Source organism: Aulostomus chinensis, chromosome 1 (genome assembly GCF_037954235.1).
Source record: "Aulostomus chinensis isolate RoL2024-O1b breed Wild chromosome 1, RoL_Achi_v1.0, whole genome shotgun sequence".
NCBI lineage: Eukaryota > Metazoa > Chordata > Actinopteri > Syngnathiformes > Aulostomidae > Aulostomus > Aulostomus chinensis.
In genome coordinates, this window is record NC_141320.1 from 42,414,555 (window position 1) to 42,438,381 (window position 23,827).

At 46.4% G+C, this 23,827-nt stretch overlaps 3 non-coding genes across 3 annotated transcripts; 1 reads left to right on the forward strand and 2 right to left on the reverse strand.

Annotated features, from left to right (window-relative positions):
• Nucleotides 1-3,409: 3,409 nt before the first annotated feature.
• trnak-cuu (transfer RNA lysine (anticodon CUU)) lies at nucleotides 3,410-3,482 on the forward strand. Its single transcript has one exon. It is a non-coding gene; the product is annotated as a tRNA-Lys (tRNA).
• Nucleotides 3,483-10,629: 7,147 nt separating this feature from the next.
• On the reverse strand, nucleotides 10,630-10,712 carry trnal-cag (transfer RNA leucine (anticodon CAG)). Its single transcript has one exon. It is a non-coding gene; the product is annotated as a tRNA-Leu (tRNA).
• A 2,627-nt stretch (nucleotides 10,713-13,339) lies between these two features.
• Nucleotides 13,340-13,421, reverse strand: trnas-aga (transfer RNA serine (anticodon AGA)). The gene has a single exon. It is a non-coding gene; the product is annotated as a tRNA-Ser (tRNA).
• Between the last annotated feature and the right edge of the window lie 10,406 nt (nucleotides 13,422-23,827).

A 23,827-nucleotide genomic window follows, 5' to 3' on the forward strand; every position in this document is an offset into this window, starting at 1 on the left:
AACTTGAATGTGTTGAAACAGCAGATCAATGAATCCACTACCACACAACAAGATGATGACCCCCTACCACAAGATGGCGTCACAGATCCTGACGCTCTGAGCAGGAAACACAGAGCAAAACATAACAACAAAGCTCCTGTTGTTCCCTCCAGGAAAAACTGTGGCTCTGATGAGAAGAAGGATCCCAGCCTCCTCTGAGGATCCATGGCCGCACCTTTGGGTAGAAGGATGATGGGGTCGGCACCAGGAGGAACCCTGGTGTCTCCGATGCAGGGAAGATGGAGCAGTGAAGAGGCCACATTGTGGCGTCCTAAAGAGGACATTTGGTGGAGCCTGAGACAGCAAACATCACGCCCCCTTCATCAGAAGAACCACAGCACCAGAAGAAAGAATCCTGGCAGTGACGACAGGGAGGATCAGGGTGACCTCCTCACCTCCACCTTTGAACCTTCAAATGAACTTTAAAAAGCTTTAGAGTGGAGAAGGTTTTTAAAACCTTTTATTGTTTTTTCCTTTCATTCTCATTTGTGTGATTGTCTGATTTATTAGAAATAAACACTGTTTGCTGGGTTTCCATCGACTGTGATTCTCTTTTTGCATGCAAGTTGAAAGTTCTGCCAATAAAAACACAAGTATTTGAAGACCAAAGGAAGAACCCCCAAAGTCAGGACCCTGAGATCAAAGTAAGAGCTCTTATCTCAGAGGTCTGGGATATTTCCCATCCCATGGCCCTTCAAATAAGAGCCCTGTGTCACTGTGTCAAAGTTTTCAACCGTATTTGTTTGTTAAATTAAAACCAGACGACCACTGTGGTCCTTTTTACACGGTAAGTAAAGCACAGATGCCCTGGTGGACCTGTTGGCACCCTGGACTTTGAATCCAGTGACCTGAGTCCAAGTCTCCGTTCCAGCAGGTTTCCTGCAGCCTTCAGCAGAGCTGCCATGTTTCTCTGTAGAGAACTAAGTGATCCTCTCAGCAGGTTGAGGGCACCACCAACAAGTGAGGTATGAACCTCTGACTTCCTTCTTGTCAAACAGGAAACTCCTAATACCTCATTTGAGTAAAGTACCTCATATTCCTGACATCCAAGTAGTCGTGAAGTGGAGGAAGAAGGGAGGAGATCTCCAACAGGATCCTTCTTTCCTCTGTCCTCCTTGATCTCATGGATCACCACAGTCAAGGGGAGACCCAAGCTCCCGGATGGATCTGGCACTCAGGAACTGCTGAGTTTTCCAGTGGACTTTGTTCCATCCATGGTTCAGGAGCAGGACTCCTCCTGGTTAACCTGGTATCTTTCCACCCAACTGTGGGTTCTTGGAGAGTTTTTCATGTCATGTCAAGAAATCAGGCTGGTGGGTTTTTCAATGAGAGAAATTCTGGTAACTTAATTAAGTGGCATGTTTGTTGAAGCAGTAATTAACTGATAAATTAAGGAAGGCCTGGCCAGTCTTTGCTCCCAGGTCATACGATGGAGTTAGAAAGTCCTGAATCAATCTGGAGTTCCATGATTTCCTTGTGGTTCTTGTTCCTTTTGCCAATGTAGTCTGGAACAAGAGCAAGATGAACCTCCAAATAGCAACAGGTTGATTGCAGGTGATGTCAAGTGGTATTTAGAGGATCCTCCTCTTCGTGTTTGGTTCCATGGTGGAAGGGTGAGAACTCTGGATCCAGTGATCAGAGTTCAAGTCTTGGTGGGACCTTCCTGTCTGGAATGTGTCCCATGTAACAAACTGATCAAGAGATGCAATGTGGCTCTAATGTTCTGGTTCATTTCTTACTGCCATGAACACAGACTGTGTGTTTAATGTTAACAATAAATGCAACAACTAAGGAGCCAGTAGCTCCTGTGGAAAAAAATTCTACTTTGTCAGTGAATTAATTCAGTCTGGAACTGTCAGTGTCTGTCAGGATGGCCGAGCGGTCTAAGGCGCTCCGTTCAGGTCGCAGTCTCTCCTGGAGGCGTGGGTTCAAATCCCACTTCTGACAAAGGACATTTTCTCCAGATTCCTATGCATCCACAATGGTACATTCCAAACCCAGTTGAAGCTGCTCTCCACTGATGGGAGTGAGTGGTTGAACTGGCAGCAGAGGAGGCAAAGGAGCTTCCCTGTGACGTCCGAACATTGCCTGGTTTCCTCCAACATGGAGCAGCCACCAAAATCTAACTTCAATGTTGGATCAAAGTCTGGAATGGTGAGCACTCTGGACTCTGGGTCCAGTGATCCCAGTTCAAGTCTCAGAAGGACCTTCCTGTCTGCAATGTGTCCCATGTAACAAACTGATCAAGAGATGCAATGTGGTTCTAATGTTCTGGTTCATTTCTTCCTGCCATGAACTTAGACTGTGTGTTTAATGTTAACAATAAATGTAACAACTAAGGAGCCAGTAGCTCCTGTGGAAAAAATTCTACTTTGTCAATGAATTAATTTATTTGATATTGAAGTCTGTATCTTTCAGTGTCTGTCAGGATGGCCGAGCGGTCTAAGGAGCTGCGTTCAGGTCACGGTCTCCTTTGTGGAATGGTGAGCACTCTGGATCCAGTGATCCCAGTTCAAGTCTTGGTGGGACCTTCCTATCTGGAATGTGTCCCATGTAACAAACTGATCAAGAGATGCAATGTGGTTCTAATGTTCTGGTTCATTTCTTGTCCTTTAGAAAAATGAAATTAATTTTTTACTGCCATGAACTCAGACTGTGTGTTTAATGTTAACAATAAATGCAACAACTAAGGAGCCAGTAGCTCCTGTGGAAAAAAATTCTACTTTGTCAGTGAATTAATTCAGTCTGCATCTAAGTTTCTGTCAGGATGGCTGAGCGGTCTTAGGCGCTGCGTTCAGGTTGCAGTCTCTCCTGGAGGCGTGGGTTCAAGTCCCACTTCTGACAAAGGACATTTTCTCCAGATTCCTATGCATCCACAATGGTACATTCCAAACCCAGTTGAAGCTGCTCTCCACTGATGGGAGTGAGTGGTTGAACTGGCAGCAGAGGAGGCAAAGGAGCTTCCCTGTGACGGTCCAACATCGCCTGGTTTCCTCCAACATGGAGCAGCCACCAAACTGTAACTTCAATGTTGGATCAAAGTCTACTGATCCACCTGTCTCATATTGATGAGGTCATCCAGCCTGATGATCTCTAGGTTCTCCTTTGAGTGGTTCCCTCTGGGAGAGTTCTCTCTCATGAACTTGTGTGTGTGTTTGCTCGTATCCTGTTTCTCCTTGACAGCACTTTAGTGTTTTTACCACTGGTGTGTCATCTGTGGTTCATCTTTTATTTGACTTCTTTGTCAAAGATGAAGGTGTTTGTGGTCATCCATCAATCATGTGATGGCTCATGTGACTGTGAGTCTGATGGAGAGCTTGTAGCGTCTCTCACTCTGATCACTTCAGGCTATTGAAGCTACTCAGATGTAGCCTGACTAGCTCAGTCGGTAGAGCATGAGACTCTTAATCTCAGGGTCGTGGGTTCAAGCCCCACGTTGGGCGTTCATCTTGAACATCCCTGCTTGTCCTCTCACTTTCTGCAGCTGTGATTGGGAATTGTAAGAAAAATCTCTGAATGAACAACACAAACACAGACTGTGTCTGAAGTTCCACACCTGCACCCGACTCAGAATGAAAAACCAGTGTGGAATCAATTGTATCCACTGTCAATCCTGATTCCGGAGAAATTTCTTTGTGTGTTTTGATGGACGCGAGCCAAGCAGAAATTTCCCACAATGCAATAGGGCGGCGTTTGGTCAGTGTTGAGCAGGCGTCAGTCTGACAATGATGTCATTTTATTGTGTCATCACCTGACCAGACCCAAAAGTAGGCTCAGGTATCAGTTTCTTCTCAATGCTAATGTCTGCTAGCTTAGTCTGCTACTTTGATGGCTCTGCCTGCTCAAAGGTCCAGACCCCTGGATGTGGTGGTTCCTACCTGAACGTAGATTCTGTCAGCTCATGTTGTTAAATCAACTCACCAGGAACACCAGTAGATTTCAATGGACTGACAATGAGTCTCATTGAATGGGTGTCTCGTCCAACGAGAAACAATCAGTCTCAGGTTGAAGCTCATCAATGAGGTCTTGTGGATCAGTGGCTTGCATGAATGAATGAGTTGGAAGACTTCTTGGAAATTAAAGAGGATTTAATACAATTAAGAAAACCCTTAAGACAGAGTGATAATTCCAGCAGAGCAATTAAGGCCCATATTGAGTAGCAGGTATGAATTAGCCTTGATTTATCTGAGCTTCAAGTAGACGGCTAAGAGGCAGGTGGAAAGGTGTGTAGGATGAACGATGGTGACCTCCAACCAAATGAAGAGGACTGAGTGGAAGCTGACCAGCTCTACGGAGTCAGGCGGAGTTTGGCAGCGAGACAGGAGTCCAGGCCTGAATCGGTGAAAACCAACGTAACCGGCTTACGTTCTCAGCTGGATTCTCCCATCGATGTACGACGCCTCTCCAACGAACTGGTGGGAGGACGGCCTCCAAAGCCTCCACCTCGTCGACCGTGGCTCCCGCTGAGATTCGCTCGATGAAGAAGGGAAGCGCGTTGATTGGCTACCCTCTGGTCTCAGGCTGCTGGCTGCCTGGACTAAGCTGCTCTTCTCCGACACAAAGGTGGCTTCTCTCTCTTCAAGGCTCACAGGAGGTCAAGAGTGTAGCGACCGTGAGCCGAGATCGATGATGAATTACAAAAATAGAAAATCAAAAAAATAAATTTGTGGAATAGAAAAGAAAAGGGGAGGAGCCGGACCAGCTGCTCTAGGAGCTCACACACAAAGGGCAGAAACAAGAAGCACTGAAGAGAGCGCCAGCAGTGGATGGTGCCACCACTGTTACAGTAAACTGGTCCGCCTCAGAGCAGTGACCTTTGACCTGTGAGGGGTTGTTGGCCAATTAGCACACTTTGCTGTCTTCAGTCCTTCTCAGATATCAACAAATGAAGCTGGTTGAACAGACAGCAATCATCATCACTCAGAGACATCACCTGGAGAGGAAGACTGCTCCGAGTTCTGACAATGACAGTGAAGAGGCAAGGAGAGCTGGACAACCACAGACAGTGAAACATTCGGAACATCATGTTGATACACGCGTGTGTGTGTGTGTGTGTGTGTGTGTGTGTGTGTGTGTGTGTGTGTGTGTGTGTGTGTGTCAGAATCGGAATCAGAATCTTTTATTTTCGTTGTACGGGGGGGGGGGGTACAGTGACAATAGTTAGAGTGCTCTTCCAGAGCCACTGTGCACCACAGAATGCAGATACAAAGAAAAGATAGAAAACATAAAAGCAAGATAAAAGACACTGTTAGAACAGAAAGATCCATAAACCCACCAACCAGAGGTGTGTCTGGTACAGATGTGGAATTATTGGCTCACACAATGTTGAGGACACTGGAAGAAGACAAACAAAAAAGGCTGGTGTGATCCAGACCTTCATCAAAAATGGTCCTGGAGAACTGTTCAATGTGTCAGGACTTCTGTCCATTGTCTTCTGCTTATCCTGTTCAGGGTCATGGAGGGGTGGAGCCTATCCCAGCAGCTTTTGGGCGACAGGCCGTGTTCACCCTGGACAGGTCACCAGTCCATCACAGGGCCAACACATCCACAGACAAACATTCCAAGCCAGACTCAGGAGGATCTCTCCACCCTACAGACTGTAAAGGAACCATCAAAGATGGCAGTTGGAGTTCTGTGGATCTGTGCTGGATTCCTCGTCCTCACGGACAAGAAGTCTGTCTGAAATACGGCACTGATTGATGATCTTTTCATGAATCTGGAAAAGCTTCTAAAATTAAGAGGAAAACAATCCTATCTTCTTCATGTCTCAAGCCAAATCAAACCAAGAGTTCTTTTATCATATTTTTTTGACTGGTTGGTTGTTGAAAGAGAGCAGGACAGGACAGACAGCAGAAGACAAATATAGAGAAGGAAAGACAAAAGACAGAGAGAAAGGAGGGAGAGAATGACAAAAAGATGGGAACAAGATGAGGGTGAAAGACAAGCAGAGAGAAAGACAGAGGGACAGGGGGATGGAAGACAGACACACAACCAACAACAGCAGCAGCAATAATAGTAAACTAGCTGCCAATGATAACGTCTCCTGGTCGCTGAAGCAATCAACTTCATAATAGGAGGATTGAAGAGCCAGGAAATAAAATATTAGCACAATACTGATGTGAATGTTCGTGCAATACTGAGAACACTGATATGAAGACGACTAGTAGGGGCGGCACGGTGGTGCAAGAAGACAAACAAAAAAGCCTGGTGTGATCCAGACATCCATCAAAAATGGTCCTGGAGAACTGTTCAATGTGTCAGGACTTCAGAAGCTCCAATCCTCTCTAAGGTCCAGTGAGAGTGGAAGAGATTATAAATGAGAGAAGCAGGGCCCTCACTCAGAACTGAACCAGCTCAGTTGGGAGAGCCTTAGACTGAAGATCTAAAGGTCCCTGGTCCGATCCCAGGTTTCAGCAGAGGAGCAGCATTGACTTTACTTTCCAGTGGAGGAACTGCAGACATGAAGGAAACTAACATCTTGTCCTGTGCATTCTTGTGACATTCAGGACATTTTTGGAGCCTCTTGTTGGATTTTGCCACAGAGAATCAGAGCCAATCAAAAGCATGGTGGACTTCAACATGGAGGACTGAACAAGTCAAGAAAGCATCAGTTTGACCTTCACAGGTGTTTCTGTTCCTGTCTCAATGCTGTAGAAAGAGCCTGAGTAGCTCAGACGGTAGAGCATCAGACTTTTAATGTGAGGGTCCAGGGTTCAAGTCCCTGTTCAGGTGCTGTGGAGGTTCCAGTGTTTGACAACATGGTACTAGATGAAGTTTAGTGTTGAACAAACTGTCAACATCAAAAGTAGAAGTGTTCTTGTCTTGCCACTGTGAGACAGTCGCTAGAAAACTGACCAATAATAATTTCATGTGGCATGCAATTAACAAAAGACCTACATTGATGGTCGAGGGGGGCTGGAGCCTATCCTAGCATCTACGGGCCGGAGCCTGGACAGGTCGCCAGTCCATCACAGGGTCAGCACACAGAGACGAACAACCATTCATACCTACGGTCAATTTAGAGTGTCCAATCAGCCTCGTCCCCAATTACATGTCTTTGGACAGTGGGAAGGAGCCGGAGTACCAGAGAGAACCCACGCATTCAAGGGGAGAACATGCAGGCTCTACACAGAAAGATTCCCCACCCGAGCCTGGACTCAAACCCAGAACCTTCTTGCTGTGAGGCCACAGTGCTCACCACTGCACCATCATGCTGCCATGCTCTCTTCTGCTTTTCTCAATTGTCTTTCTTTCATGTCCTCCTGAGATCAAAGACAGAATTCTAGCTACTGTCAAAGCCCTGATGACATCATCAGGAATTCTGACTTTGATCTGGAGACTCTTGCTTTAATCTGAATTTGATCTGACTAATGTTTTAGTTTAGGTTGCATGATACCGACCACCTCATTTCTCCTGATGGACTGGTGACCTGTCCAGGGTGAACCCTGCCTCTTGAACAATGTCACCTGGGATCGCCCCCCCCCCCCCCGTGACCCTTAAAGGATAAGAACAGAAAGTGGATGGAGGGATGGACTCAACACTGAAATCAGCTGATCTGATCCACATTCTAATGTTTCCTGTCCCTCTTTAGGAGTCAATGAGAATAGTAGTGTATATAATAATGTATATCCAGGCTTGTAGTATCTTTCCAAAGCTTTTAGTATTTCTTGTTTCTACTTGTAGTTTTAGTGTCTGGATCTTTTCTTTTGATGTCCTGCTGTCTGCTCTTTGCTTTTGGAGCTTCCTTCAACAACTACCAGGCCTCCTGGGTACTGTAGGAAACATGGTCAAGTTCTTCTGACTTCTCCAGGAACGTCCTGCTCACATTGGTCTGTCTTCATTTTGACTCCTCCCACTGCCACAATGACCAGCCTTTATACTCTTGGTGACTGGGGCCCTGGTTGCTGCAGGCCTCAACACCAGCCTGTGGTTGTGAGCAGGGCAGAACAGAACTGACAGTATCTCTCATGCAGGACCTGGGTCAGCGCCTGGTGCCAGCTGGGGCACCGCTTTAACCTGGACCCCTGGAAGATCTTCTCCAGGAACTCGCCTTTTTCAATTGAAACAGCGTGAAACTTCAAGTAAAGAATTAAAATTATTTAATTCACAATGAGGCCTCTGTCATAAAACAAAGGAACAACTGACTACCTCACCATGACTTCACCCTGATAACCAGGCGGTAACGTGGTAGTCAGAGCAGCGATGCTCAGGTCTGTGGACTCAGAAGAGGGTTCTTCTTTTGGTCACAGGTTTGAAGATACCAGTGGAAGAGAAAGGAAAGGCTGTGAGAGACCTGCCACACCTCTCCAGTGACTTGGGACATGATGGCAGTGGTGGGATTTGAACCCACGCCTCCTCAGAGACTGGAGCCTTAATCCAGCCCCTTAGACCGCTCAGCCACACTACCTCACTGTGCTGCTCTCTGAGTTGGTCTGCTAAAGGCATGTTGAAGAGCAAGTAACATCATGATATAAAACTGATTCTGAAGGGGGACCCCTTCCCTCCACAGTCACAGGAAGTGACAACAGCGCTGCTAGAGGCAGGAAAGAAATGGTAAAAGGACTCAGTTTGTACAGAGCCTTTCTACCTCAGCAGCACTCAAAGAGCTGAACAATGTCCTCTCATTCACACACTCACACACTGATGCTGAAGGCTGCCATGCAAGGAGCCAACCTACTCATCAGAAGTATTTAGGGGTTCAGTATCTTACTCAAGGACACTTTGACATGGTCACTGGAGAAAGTGAGGATCAAACCAGCCACCCTTTGGTTGCCAGATGGCCACGCTACTCCTGAGTCATGTGACCTGGATAAGATGGTGAACTACAGCTGATCGCCATGCTAGCAAACCCTCTTTTGTTTGGTTTGGTTGTTGTTTAGTGACTGTGGATGAATACACAGGAGAAGTTGTGCATAAATTTGTGTTCCCTGTTCACTTGAATATCTGCAGGAGTGTGAGGTGGAAATACTACTTGGAGGAGAATGAGAGTTCAGTCTCAGCGCTATGACCTGTGCTGACACTAAAACATGTCAGCCCACAGAACAAAGATGGCAGTCCTCTGGGAAAGCAGGTACACCACACATACATGAAGAAACCCTACAGGAAACAAAGATGTTGCCAGAGACTTTTACTCTGTTTTTGTTGTTTACCCAAGAACAGGATTGGAGGGAGACTGATGGTCGCTGTTTGGGTTTTTGGAAAACAAGGAGGCTGTGGGTTCAAGCTGGATTCTCAGAGACTATTTCCCCAACCTCTACATTGGTATCTACTCTGTCATCCAGTCATGTGATTGAAGTCATCCAGTCACGTGACTGAAGTCATCCAGTCACGTGACTGAAGTCATCCATTCATGTCAGTGATGTCACTTGGCAGGACTCTCATTGCCGTCTCATTCCAGAAAAGAATCCAGACTCCACCTGTGGCTCCATGATAACTGATGGACCTCTGGTTGGAGGCTGGACGATGATGTTTGGACTGGAAGGAAAACTCCTTGTCCAAATTCCATTGTGTTCAAGTTTAAAGTCCCACAATAAGAAGTAGCTGAATCTGACAGGTGAAGGTTTGGAACTCCAAGATGGTGATGTTTCCTTGACTTGATGCTCTGACTGTCAGGGTAGATGACAGCTTCTTCTGCTGCTGCATCTGAGTGGCTATGATTGGAGCTTTTACCTTCCAAGGTTGTCTGGTTCCAGGTGAAATTCTAAAATTCCAGTCCCCAACCTTGGCTGTTCTGAAACTCTTCTCCTGAATCACTCCTGAGCTGCAGCAAGAACAAATACCAGTGCCAACCAGATCAACTTCATGGCTGCTAACAGCCTCAGACACTTGATTTCCATCAATCTGGAGCCAAGAAGGCCCTCACCTGTGGTTCTCCTCCAGGAGGGTCCAGGTTCTGCCATTGTGGCTCCTGGTGCCACTGCGAGAGAGCCTCAGCTGCACAGTGCAACATTTCAACAGGAGATTGACATTCCTCCAAATGTCCTGACATCTGATTCCAATGGTTCTGTTCCATATTTATATTTTAGAATAAATCACACAATGAAAGCTGCCTCAGCTGCTTTAAGAGAGAGAACAAGCTAAGAGATCTGAAACCAGTAAAATATGCTTTTCTGTGTGCAAACTAGTGAGGGGCATGGAAGGATATTTTACCACCAATACAGAACACAGACTTTAGTCATGTGATGAGATGGCGACTCTGATTATGAAGTTAATGGACAAAATGTGACTTGAAAGAAAACACATTAAAAAATACTAACTAAACTACTAACTAAGCAGCACAAATAACGTTTTCTTCTGCACAAATTTACTGGTATTAGACTGCATTTTTGTTAATGAGTGAATTGAAGGATGAACACAAATGGGTTTTTGAACCAAACACATTTCTTCAGTAGACTTTGATCCAACATTGAAGTTAGAGTTTGGTGGCTGCTCCATGTTGGAGGAAACCAGGCAATGTTGGGATGTCACAGGGAAGCTCTTTTGCCTCCTCTGCTGCCAGTTCAACCACTCACTCCCATCAGTGGAGAGCAGCTTCAACTGGGTTTGGAATGTACCATTGTGGATGCATAGGGATGTGGAGAAAATGTCCTTTGTCAGAAGTGGGATTTGAACCCACGCCTCCAGGAGAGACTGCGACCTGAACGCAGCGCCTTAGACCGCTCGGCCATCCTGACATACACTTAGATGCAGACTGAATTAATTCACTGACAAAGTAGAATTTTTTCCACAGGAGCTACTGGCTCCTTAGTTGTTGCATTTATTGTTAACATTAAACACACAGTCTGAGTTCATGGCAGGAAGAAATAATTTTCATTTTTCTAAAGGACAAGAAATGAACCAGAACATTTGAACCACATTGCATCTCTTGATCAGTTTGTTACATGGGACACATTCCAGACAGGAAGGTCCTTCTGAGACTAGAACTGGGATCACTGATCCAGAGTTCAGAGTGCTCACCATTCCACCATGGAACCACACACAAGGAGGAGGTTCCTCTAAATACCACTTGACATCACCTGCAATCAACCTGTTGCTATTTGGAGGTTCATCTTGCTCTTGTTCCAGACTACATGGACAAAAGGAACAAGAACCACAAGGAAATCATGGAACTCCAGATTGATTCAGGACTTTCTAACTCCATCGTATGACCTGGGAGCAAAGACTGGCCAGGCCTTCCTTAATTTATCAGTTAATTACTGCTTCAACAAACATGCCACTTAATTAAGTTACCAGAATTTCTCTCATTGAAAAACCCACCAGCCTGATTTCTTGACATGACATGAAAAACTCTCCAAGAACCCACAGTTGGGTGGAAAGATACCAGGTTAACCAGGAGGAGTCCTGTTCCTGAACCATGGATGGAACAAAGTCCACTGGAAAACTCAGCAGTTCCTGAGTGCCAGATCCATCCGGGAGCTTGGGTCTCCCCTTGACTGTGGTGATCCATGAGATCAAGGAGGACAGAGGAAAGAAGGATCCTGTTGGAGATCTCCTCCCTTCTTCCTCCACTTCACTACTACTTGGATGTCAGGAATATGAGGTACTTTACTCAAATGAGGTATTAGGAGTTTCCTGTTTGACAAGAAGGAAGTCAGAGGTTCATCCCTCACTTGTTGGTGGTGCCCTCAACCTGCTGAGAGGATCACTTAGTTCTCTACAGAGAAACATGGCAGCTCTGCTGAAGGCTGCAGGAAACCTGCTGGAACGGAGACTTGGACTCAGGTCACTGGATTCAAAGTCCAGGGTGCCAACAGGTCCACCAGGGCATCTGTGCTTTACTTACCGTGTAAAAAGGACCACAGTGGTCGTCTGGTTTTAATTTAACAAACAAATACGGTTGAAAACTTTGAGACAGTGACACAGGGCTCTTATCTGAAGGGCCATGGGATGGGAAATATCCCAGACCTCTGAGATCAGAGCGTTCACTTTGATCTCAGGGTCCTGACTTTGGGGGTCCTTCCTTTGGTCTTCAAATACTTGTGGTTTTTATTGGCATAACTTTCAACTTGCATGCAAAAAGAGAATCACAGTCAATGTAAACCCAGCAGACAGTGTTTATTTCTAATAAATCAGACAATCACACAAATGAGAATGAAAGGAAAAAAAATAAAATGTTTTAAAATCCTTCTCCACTCTAAAGCTTTTTAAAGTTCATTTGAAGGTTCAAAGGTGGTGGTGAGGAGGTCACCCTGATCCTCCCTGTCGTCACTGCCAGGATTCTTTCTTCTGGTGCTGTGGTTCTTCTGATGAAGGGGCGTGATGTTTGCTGTCTCAGGCTCCACCAAATGTCCTCTTTAGGACGCCACAATGTGGCCTCTTCACTGCTCCATCTTCCCTGCATCGGAGACACCAGGGTTCCTCCTGGTGCCGACCCCATCGTCCTTCTACCCAATGGTGTGGCCATGGATCCTCAGAGGACGCTGGGATCCTTCTTCTCATCAGAGCCACAGTTTTTCCTGGAGGGAACAACAGGAGCTTTGTTGTAATGTTTTGCTCGGTGTTTCCTGCACAGAGCGTCAGGATCTGTGACGCCATCTTGTGGTAGGGGGTCATCATCTTGTTGTGTGGTAGTGGATTCATTGATCTGCTGTTTCAACACATTCAAGTTCATTATCCTACGAGTCAAAGTACATTTGGTGTGGAGTTTTAGTTTCTGGCCTCAATCATAACGTGTGCCTTTCTTCTTCATGAACATTTCTCAGCTTTGTAAGTTTATTCTAGTTTTTCTTCCTCACTTTTCTATTCCATTGTTGTTGAAGATTCTACTGCAGGTTGGAGTTCCCTGTTGACTGAAGCAGAAACAGGAACAACAAGCTGGAGGCTGTCAGAGCTCCAAGTTGGGCCGCTGATATTAAAGTAGGAGATGAACACATCCAGGTTAGCATCCCTCTCAGAAGCTGCTACTTTAGCTCTTCAGAATACAGCAGCCTAGCATAGCTTCATCTGGCCAGTTAGTGGCCCACTTTGATGTCTGGGATATCAGGTTCAAGGTTCTTCACAGCTCTGAATGAAGGCTTTCTAAAGTGTTAACAATTCCATAAATAACACAAGCATTCAGTGACCCTTGATAAAAGGAGACTCACCATCAAGGTGGACCAGTTGAAGAACAAAAGGACTTCTCCACTATCACATTTCTCCTCACTGGTCCAGACTTGGGGGACCTCTGGACTAAATGTAGAGTTGAGGAAATGGGCTTGTGGTGGCCCAGCGGTCCACAGACCTCCTGTACAGTCACCAAGCGCTGGCAGACTCAATCCTAATGTCACAATAAGATGTTGTCTCTTCTGGAACAGCAGTTTAACGTTGTTGGCAGGACTCGAACCTGCGCGGGGAGACCCCAATGGATTTCTAGTCCATCGCCTTAACCACTCGGCCACAACAACTGCACTCCCATGAACATTAGTAGAGGATTGATATTCAACAATTTATCTTCACTGAAGCACAGTAGATTTTTTTTAAGGAAAAGAAGACAGGCAGATAGACACCTATGGTCAGTTTAGAGCAGGGGTGTCAAACTGATCCAGTAAAGGGCCGTGTGGCTGCAGGTTTTCATTCCAACCAAGCAAAAGCAACACCTGGTCCAACCAATGAGCCATGTGGACACAGCTTGATTGATTTAAGTAGATTTTTTGCTTGGCTGGAATGAAAACCTGCAGCCACACGGCCTTTTACTGGATCAGTTTGACACCTGTGGTTTAGAGTATCAGTCAGCCTTGTCCCAATTGTATGTCTTTGAATGGTGGGAAGAAGCCGGAGCACCCAGAGAGAATGGGGAGAACATGCAAACTTGCTATCCACTCCACCACTGTGCAGCTGCGAGTAAAACCTTCCTTTTAAAAAGGTGGGAACTTTGAGCAGATCCAGGATCAGTGGGAACAGACATCTGCTTCGACCAGTTGGGGGGAAGAGAGCAGGGGCCTCATGTATCAATACTTGCGTGGATCTCATACTAAAAACTTGCGGTCGCAAGAATGCAAAGTTGCTTACGCACCAAAAGATCCGGATGTATCAATATGTGCGGACGCCGGAATCCATGCACGTTTCCTTGATACATCCCAATCAGTGTGGAATTGAGCGCAGATGTTGGAGCAACCTGGCCCGCCCCCGTTACGCCCACTTAGAAATACGCAAATTCATTTAAATAGGGTCTCCGCTGTCGGCACTCACAAAATAATGTCAAAGAAAAAGAGGGTCACTGCGTGGAGCTGGAGGTGCTGGTAGGAGAGGTGGAGGAGAGACAGCAGATTGTGTTGGTCAGCCTGTCCAGTGGTGTCAGGATGAACAATGAAGGTTGAGAGTGGATAAGAAGTGAGAGGGTGAACGAGGTGGGTTCAGAGCAACACACCCCCACGGAGATGAAAACAAAGTGGTGGGACCTGTTATTGGCTGAAGTTCAACACTGTGCATCACTAAATGAAGAACTACAATAATCAGTTGGCTTCAATCTAAATTTAAATAACAATGTGGAAAATGGCACTAACAGGACCTCAAGGTGGAGGTCAAGCGGCGTACAGCTGCCCTCCGGAGGAGCGCCGGCCAGACAGGTGGGGGTCAGGGAGAGGGGCACCTGACGGAGTTTGAGCAGGTGGCGGCAGTCATGGGCAGCACCTCTGTGGGGGGATTGTCACCACCACCCACGCTGACTCCAACAGCCTGGAGGAGAAGTGGCAACTCCTTTTCTTAGCAACATTTCCACCTGCTTTGCCACAAATGTAAAGGCAACAAATACACAAAATCAGACATTAAATAAACCAATAAGTTTAATAGAAACTGATCCGTCAGCCATGCCGCCAACGTGCAGCACCCCTGCCGGCTCCCGCGCCAGCCCGTCCACGGGCTCAGAGTCATCCGCCAGGACCAGCGGCATTCGGGCAGCCCGTCCCCCGGCCCCAGCACCAGCACCAGGCCAACAAGCGGTAGACGGTCCTCCCGCCCACCTGGACCCAGCGGCACATCCTCCGGCCCACAGGGATCCAGAGGGAGGGTCCTCACACAGGCAGTCCTGCAGTCGCACGAGGACATTATTAGGGGAATAACGGGGATCATGAGCAGCTCGACCGCCTGATAAATGTTCTGGAACGTTTAGTGGACAAAATAAATTAATCTGGCTTCAGGAATCGTGTGGTAGCTTCTTACCCTTTCACACTGTGGAAATGAAATTCTGGCATGCGAGAACGGCTGCCCGGCCGGGATCGATGTCCATCCCTCCAGCCTCTGCGCATCGATGATCTGCACATTGGAGTGGAAACCCTTACGATGAACGTAAGCGTGTTCCTCATGGGACAGCATTTTTCTGGCAACATGAGTGCAGTCATTAGAGAATCCGGCTCTTGCTGCAGATTAATATTGGTCTGTTCAACGATCAGGTCCCCCACCCAGGGCCTGGCCCGGCCGAGGGTCGACTGACTCACCCCGGAATGGTCCGCCATCTCCCGCTGGAAGGCTTTTTGGACCCAATGTATGTGCGGTTATCAAAAAATGCCAGTTACCAAACACCGCCACAGGGTGTCGCCAACTGACCAAAGTGCAGTTAACGCAAGAATCGGCTTTCCGCCAACTTCTACGGCAGCTCTAGAGTTCGGGTGAAACAACGCAAGAATCGCAGAATTTTTCGCATTGATACATCTGAACATGAGCGTCGATCCTGGTTTACGCAAGTTTTTCTTGCGTAAACCTCGTTGATACATGAGGCCCCGGGACTGCTCCAAGCTGAGAGGGATCCCTCCTTTGAGCTCCATGGAGCTCCTGTTCCTGCTGTCACTCCTTTTGGTGGCCATTCTTGAAAAAACCCTTTCCACATATCCAGGGATGCTGGGATGCTCCAGATGTGGCTGATGATAGATCCGCCCCCTGTGTGGGTGGAGCCAAGAGAGTGGAAAAAGACTGTGAGACCCAGAAATCAGGGCTTCTTCTCCTCCATCTTAAGGTGGTTGGACTGAAGTCTCAGGTCTGACTCTGCATCTGGTCTCTGTGAGCCAACATCAATATTCTTGGACCAGAGAAACTGATGAGTATTTAGTGAACCTCTCCCCTGAGGTGGAACCATCCTGGGCAGAAGGAGAGGCAACAGTTCCTCCTTCAACACTTTACTGTGTTGTGAATAATCTGCAATTCCAGGGAGAGACGGTGTTCAGGAAGCTGCTGAAGGGTTTTCTTGTTGGCCTCACGTCTCCATTTGAGACGTCAGTTTCTGTCAGTGACACTTGGCAGTCATTAAGAGGGCCAAAGCCGTCCCGCTGGTCGCTACACGTCGTGTGCAGAGCCCTGGTCGTTTAGGTTGTCTCTTATTTTCTTCTTCAAAAAGTGAATCATTTCATGTAAAATAATTCATGTATGATATATTTTGTAAATGATCATGTTTTTATTACTGAATTCTCTCCTCGTGTTCCAGTGATAACTTGATGATGTAAACTTGATATTTAGACAATCTGGCAGCACAAAACCAGAAAATGCCACCCTATCATTTAAACTTCCTGTCAAATCAAGTACAAATGGACATGTTGCCTTTCTACTATTCAGACAAACCTTTCCTGTAGGGCTGGTGGCATAAAGGAGAACGCGTCTGACTTCGGATCAGAAGATTCTAGGTTCAACTCCTGGCCAGCTCGGTTGGAACTTCCTACTCAAGTGGGACCTTTGATAAAAGTCACTGAAATCCTCCAAGGTGGCTTCTCTTTGGTGCTTAAAGCATGTGACCAGGACCGCCTTCTTCCATCTGCGAAGTATCGCTAAGATTAGGAAGATCCTTTCCCAGAGTGATGCTGAAAAACTGGTGCATGCATTTATCACTTCTCGGCTGGACTACTGCAACTCTCTCCTGTCAGGATGTCCTAAATACTCTCTAAAGAGTCTCCAGCTGGTCCAGAACGCTGCAGCGAGGGTTTTGACGGGAGTTAAGAAGAGAGAACACATCTCTCCACTGGCTTCCTGTAGGATCTAGAATCGACTTCAAAGTCCTTCTGCTAACTTATAAGGCTCTCAATGATAAAGCTCCATCCTATTTGAAAGAGCTCATTAGTCCCTACTGTCCTACCAGAGCACTCCGCTCCCAGAATGCAGGTCTTTTAGTGACTCCCAGTATCAATAAAAACAGACTGGGAGGTAGAGCCTTTAGTTACCGGGCTCCTTTACTGTGGAACCAGCATCTCTCCATGGGTCAGAGAGGCAGACACTTTAACTACGTTTAAGTCCAGGCTTAAGACCTTCCTCTATGACAGAGCCTTCAGTTAGGACTGGTTCAGGTAGCTCTGAACCATTGATAGCTATGTTGCTATAGGCTTAGACTGCTGGGGGACACGTCAGGTTACATGGAGCCCTTCCCTCCTCTCCTCTCCTCTCCCCCTCTCTCCTCCTCTCCTCCCTGCACACTTTTGGAACTGTCATTACCATTACTTGTTGCACTTTGTAGTTTGGCCTTGGTTTCTCGCAGTCTCTGTGTTTCCACAGATCCACCAGAGCCCCAACCGCCGCCTGCATCGCCCCCCCCTCTTATTCCCTACTGTTACACTGGCCTGTGCTCCCCTTCCATGAACCAGTCTGCCATCCAGTCCCCCATCAAGCTGGCTTGCTCTCCCTGCCTCCCCTACCAGAAGCTTCCTTCTTCAGCTGTTATTAACATTTCCATGTTTCCCACATTCTGCATTGTAAACTGTTTTCTTGTCTGTAACAACATCTACTGCACGTCTGTCCGTCCTGGGTGAGGGAACCACTCAGCCACACTACCTCACTGAGCTAGTCAGTGAGTTGGTCTGCTAAAGGCATGTTGAAGAGGAAGTAACAATGATATCAAACTTATTCTGAAGGGGGACCCCTTCCCTCCCGCGGTCACAGGAAGTGACGACAGCACCGCTAGAAGCAGGAAAGAAATGGTAAAAGGACTCAGTTTGTACAGAGCCTTTCTACCTCAGCAGCCATGCTAGCAAACCCCCTTTGTTTGGTTGTTGTTGTTTAGTGACTGTGGATGAACACACAGGAGAAGTTGAGCATGAATCTGTGTTCCTGTTCACTTGAATACATGCAGGAGTGTGAGGTGGAAATACTACTGTTTATTTTTGCATCTCCACCTTCCAGATGCTGGTCTCCTTCTGGGGTCCTGACTGACCTCCACCTTGTGTTCTGGATCCACCTGAACTTATGGTCTTTCCAGCTTGTCCATCTGTTCAGCCTCACGTCAGTGTCCAACTTGACCCGAGCCTACTTGCACCCACAAACTCAGCCAGAAACCTGGGTTTCATGATTGATGACCAACTGACCTTTCAGGTTCATGTGGCCTCAGTTTCTCGGTCTTGCCGTTATGCCCTTTACAACATCAGGAAGATCAGACCCTTCCTGACCCAACAGACCACACAGATTCTGGTTCAGGCTCTTGTCATCTCACGCATTGACTACTGCAACTCTCTTCTGGCAGGTCTGCCTTTATGCTCATTCAAGCCTCTGCAGATGATCCAGAATGCAGCAGCACATCTGGTCTTCAACCAGCCCAAAAGGACACATGTCACCCCGCTGCTGGTTTCTCTTCACTGGCTTCCAGTGGCAGCCAGGATCAAATTCAAGGCACTTCTCTTGGCTTACAAAACAGTCACAAGAACGGCTCCAGCCTACCTGGAATCCCTGATCCAGGTCTACTCTCCTTCTCGCCCACTACGCTCTGCATGCGAAAGACGCCTGGTGCTTCCAGCCCAGCGCTGCTCCAAATCCCTAGCCAGACTCTTCACTTCTGTTGTTCCCAAATGGTGGAACGAACTACCGAACTCTGTGCGTTCTGCTGAGTCCCTCTCTACTTTTAAGAGACAATTGAAGACTCAATTGTTCAGAGAGCACCGAGGCACTTAACCTGACTCTTCTCCTCTTTGTCCTGTGGGGTAGAATCAGTCAGAGGGTCCAAGACCCAGCACTTAGTGATTATGTAGCACTAACTGTGTTGTATGTCTGTTATATTAAAAAAAAAAAAAAAAAAAAAAGGGGGGCGACACTTCTTCTGCCACTAGATGGCGGTACCTGTGACCAAGTCACCACTGTAGTACTTTTGCGCTTCCTTTGGACTTTTCCTTAATTAGGTCTAAATTCTTGCTTGTGTTGTACGTCGCTTTGGACAAAAGCATCTGCTAAATGAAATTGTAGAAAGGCAGTGACAATGACATCAAGACAAAACCTTGTCCTTACAAAGGTGATGGTCACGTGATTTAACCTTCCTCCTGTGTGAGGTTTTAAATGCAGCAAAGAACCTCATCAATTTGTTTATTGTATCAAGGCTTTTTGACTTTGTCAGGAACCTCTAGTTCAACCAAATCAAACCAACAAATGTTGTTCACTGAATGATCAAATAGTGAGGGTCTGTCTGGACCAGTGATCAAAATATGATAAAGCAACAATCAGAGCCAAACCTGAAGTCAGAAGTGCACTGTCAGCAACACTGCCAGCAGCTCCTCTCCCAGTCATGGGAGCTTCAGGGACTCTCATCAGCCTCGTTCTCCCATCGACCTGCACAACAACACAACAAACAAAGACGGCAGGTCCAGTGTGGTCCTGATAAGACCACTGGACTGCAGGGTCCCAGTATCACTGGTGACAATGGTTTTACCAGCTGGGACCTTGGACAAGAACTTCTCAGAGGAAACTCATCATGGAGGCTCAGTGAAGAAAACTAGACCTGAGCTGCCTGCTGGAACCTAGCAGGTGAAGGACAGAGCTCCACCTCTTTAGAGACACCACCACTGTGGGCTCATGTTGGCAAAAGAAGTGGGTCAGTTTTTGACACACGTATGTTGTTACACACGTAGACTTTTCCTCTGTTTTTGTTTTTTACTGGTTTTGAACCAGTAACTGGTTTCTGTTGGTTTGATTTGCTTGACTGGTTGTTGCTTGTTGACCTTCTGTCACACCCCAGACACGGGTATGGGTAGTGTGAGACCCAGACATTAAACCATTGATGGCAAAACACAACAGAGTTGCATAAGTTGTAACAATATTTCCCCAGTTGTGATACACAAATGTAATAAAGCAGCTATATACAGAAGGGACCAGAGGTCTGTAATAAAAATCATCAAAACGAAATAACGAGCTCAAAACAAAAGCATAATAACTCAGATACAAATCAAAATATTTAACGATGATCAAACATGTACAGTCTGTTTTAGCAGTACACTTTCAAGAATAAATCAAATATGCATATTCTGTGTTTTAGCAGTCACAATACTTTCAACAAGAATAAGTCAATGCGCATATCAACCATGGTTTACTCTTATCTTAATCAATAGAAAGAACATCATAACTTGGAAACAATAGAACTTTTGAGAAACAATATTCACCTCTGGACCTCAGCAATGAGCACCTCACCCCAGCAGAGTTAACAGCAGACTGCCTTGTAAGCCCACTCTCACCCCGTATATACTCTCATGGCCCCTCCCACCAGACAGACCAAAGACCAGTTAAGGGGAGTTGTATTGTTTTCCCAAATTGTTCTGTGTACCTTAACATACAGCAAAGAAACACCATGTCCTTCAGTGACCATATATATCTACTACTTTGCAATAAACAAATGTCCAGTGTCCTTCATTGACCAAACCCATTCACATGTCCATGTACTGTTCGAGTTCCCCTGTCTCCGGACAGGGAATGGTTCGCCCCAATTTGGGCGTAGCCTTCGACGCCTACTGAAAGGCTCCAGCCCCACCCTGACTCTTTTAGGATCCAGTTCAGAGCCCTGGTGAAGGAGAAGGTTGTGATTTGTTTGATGCATGGTTTTGTTGAATAAACGTCCTTTTATGTTGCTGGTTGTTTCCGGGTTTGTCCATGTTATCCCACCAAACAATTGTGCACTTATTGAGGTGGGTTAGGGACAAACAGTGACAGTGGGGTCTAGACTGTCACACCTTCCAAATCCATATTTTGGGTTCTGGCTTGTTCTGCTTTTCATTTTGTGTTTGTATTAAAGTTCTGTTGCTGAAAAAGAGACTTTTTTTCTCTTTTTCTTGAAGTAAATATATGAGGGTCTAAACTGACCCATAACACCATGGATGTTCCAATAGTTAATGATATTAAAATGAATACTAAATCAAACCAATCCATGTCAGAGATGTGTTCTAACACCCTCAGTAACGGTCAGGAAACACAACAACCTTTGGTTCATTTCTAGGATTTTCTTGAGGTTAATTTTACCATTTTTTTAACTGAAATCGAGGGTTTAGTGACTAAAAAAAGGTCCAGAGGCCAACAACTAAATATTCAAACCAATATTTCCATGGATAAGGAAGCCTGACAAGGTCACCAAGAGATGGAAACAACTTGGAGGATAGAAAATTGTTTTAGTTTATTTGACAGCTGATTGAAGACGTGGGTCAAAACTGACCGTTACCATAGAGATGGGAACAGAAAGCTGACACAAGAGGAAGGTTCCAGCTCTGAAAAAGGAGTTTGATCAAAATCTTGAACTGCCAGTAGAAATGTCCTTTTGTATGTTGACCTTTGTTGACAGAAGTCACTTTAGCTTGGCAGTGAAAAGAATGGCTGCTAGCTTGACAAAGAACTGCACAAACCAGGTTCAAGCTGGACTTTGGACCCTGGTATCTGCAACGACTCCATCAACTCCTAATCTAGCAGCTCTGCTGGGTCCAACTATTTTACAGAACATTTGACAGACCTGTGGAGCAGTGAGGACACACATGAGTTGATCACATGATCCACTGAAGTGCCATTTTATCTGCCACTGAGGTCACCAACATGAGCTGGAGTTGGGAATCTTGAACTGAACCTGGTATCACAGCGACACCTGCTGCTGCAAAATGGAACAGCAACACTGAACCAAGTACAGGATTGGAGGGAGACTGATGGTCGCTGTTTGGGTTTTTGAAGAACAAGGAGGGCGTGGCTTCAAGCTGGGTTCTCAGAGACTATTTCCCCAACCTCTACATTGGTATCTACACTGTCATCCAGTCACATGACTGAAGTCATCCAATCATGTGACTGAAGTCATCCATTCATGTCAGTGATGTCACTCTGCAGGACTGTCATTGCCGTCTCCTTCTAGAAAAGAATCCAGACTCCACATTTCCTCTTATCTATTATTGTGTTCCTCCCTCCTGGTCTTTCCTCTGAATTCTCAGAGTTTCCATCCAGTTCAGTTCTGACAGATTTAGTCATTAGTGTCAATAAATTTCCTTTTCTACACTGATTATATGTCAAGGTTTGTGTGGGGGGGTGGAGCCTATCACAGCTGACATTGGACATGAGGGTGGTTCACCCTGGACAGGTCACCAGTCCATCACAGGACCAACACATAGAGACAGACAACCATTCACTCTCACAGTCACACCTACAGTCAATTTAGAGTATCAATCAGCCTCGTCCCCTCTTGATGTCTTTGGACTGTGGGAGGAAGCTGGAGTACCAGAGAGAAACCACACAGGAACAGGGAGAACATGGAGACTCCACACAGGAACAGAGAGAACATGGAGACTCACACAGCTGGGGCTCCAATCTGGAACCTTCCTGCTGGGAGGCAGCAGTGCTCACCACTGCACCATTGTGTCCCCTGAAAATGCCACCAGATCGTTTGGATTCTCTGTAAAATGAAGTACACATGAACATGAAGAGGTTTTCACAGGGCTGGTGATCCAATGGATGGCATGACCATGGGCGCTGCTGGGGGGGGGGGGTACATGGGAACGATTCTAAGGGCCCGAGCACTGACAGGGGCCCTCAGTGGGGCTGTAAAGTTAAAAAAAAAAAGATACTTTAAAATGAGCTAATTAAACATGGTTGTCGATTTCCATTACTTTTTTCTTGAGTTCTTCATCACATTGTCATTTAACCCCCCCCCCCTCTTGCACAATGGTGCAGTCCAATTCAAACCCGCGAATGCCGCTCTGAGCTCCGTCACTCTGCCGCTGCTGCAGGTGTGCGCTCACTGCCGCTGAGTCGCTGATGGACGGTGTGAGAAACGAGCGGTAATAATGAAGTCTGGTTGGCTCAAACGAAGAGGAAGACGGGAGAAAGAAGAGAGGAAGAAAAGAGGCAGACAACTGGTCCCTCAGTTCTTCTCCAAGAAGGTAGGCTCACTGGCCTTGAGAGTTCTAAACGCTCGTGAATGAGAACAGGGTTCTGATGAACGCGGCCCGATGAGCCAACCAGGAGAACAAGTTTACAGCGAGCGGTGCAGTGCCAGTTCTCATTTAAAAACGCTGCCTTTGTCGTCACGGTGAACAAACAGCTGAAGTGGGTGAACTTGCGAGATAAACTGGACTCAGTACAAGATAAAATACTACGTTTTGCTGGTGCTGAACTCATGACTAATGGGTGCCTTCAATATGCACAGATTCAGCTTCAGGAGGACACGCCCACCCAAACTACTGGAACCAGGTTTGGAGAAGGAGCTAAGCAGTACATAAAGGCTGTAGGATTCTAGTTTTTAAGGCCCCGGTCCATCAGTGCTCTGCCACAAACCCAACTTGTGGGTTGGAGGCGTGTGGGTATCCCTATGTGGGTCTAATCTGTCACACATTCTTTATAGTTGATTTCTTTATTGTGTTACTTCCAGCCTTTATCACAGTTCAGTTAAATTATTGACTGTTAGGGGAACACATGGAAGGCTGAGTGTGAGTTCACTACAATGCATCTCACTGGCCTGCATCCCTGAAACAGTGCAGTCCATTCTGCCACTCTCCCTTCTGACTGCACTCGTCCTGATCTGCTCTATGCAGTCTATCAAATGCAACTCCAGAGCATTTTTGGAGAGGTTTGTGTGCACTTTGGATTTTTTTGCCCTCTGCCCGTTACGGTTGCTGGTGGAGGA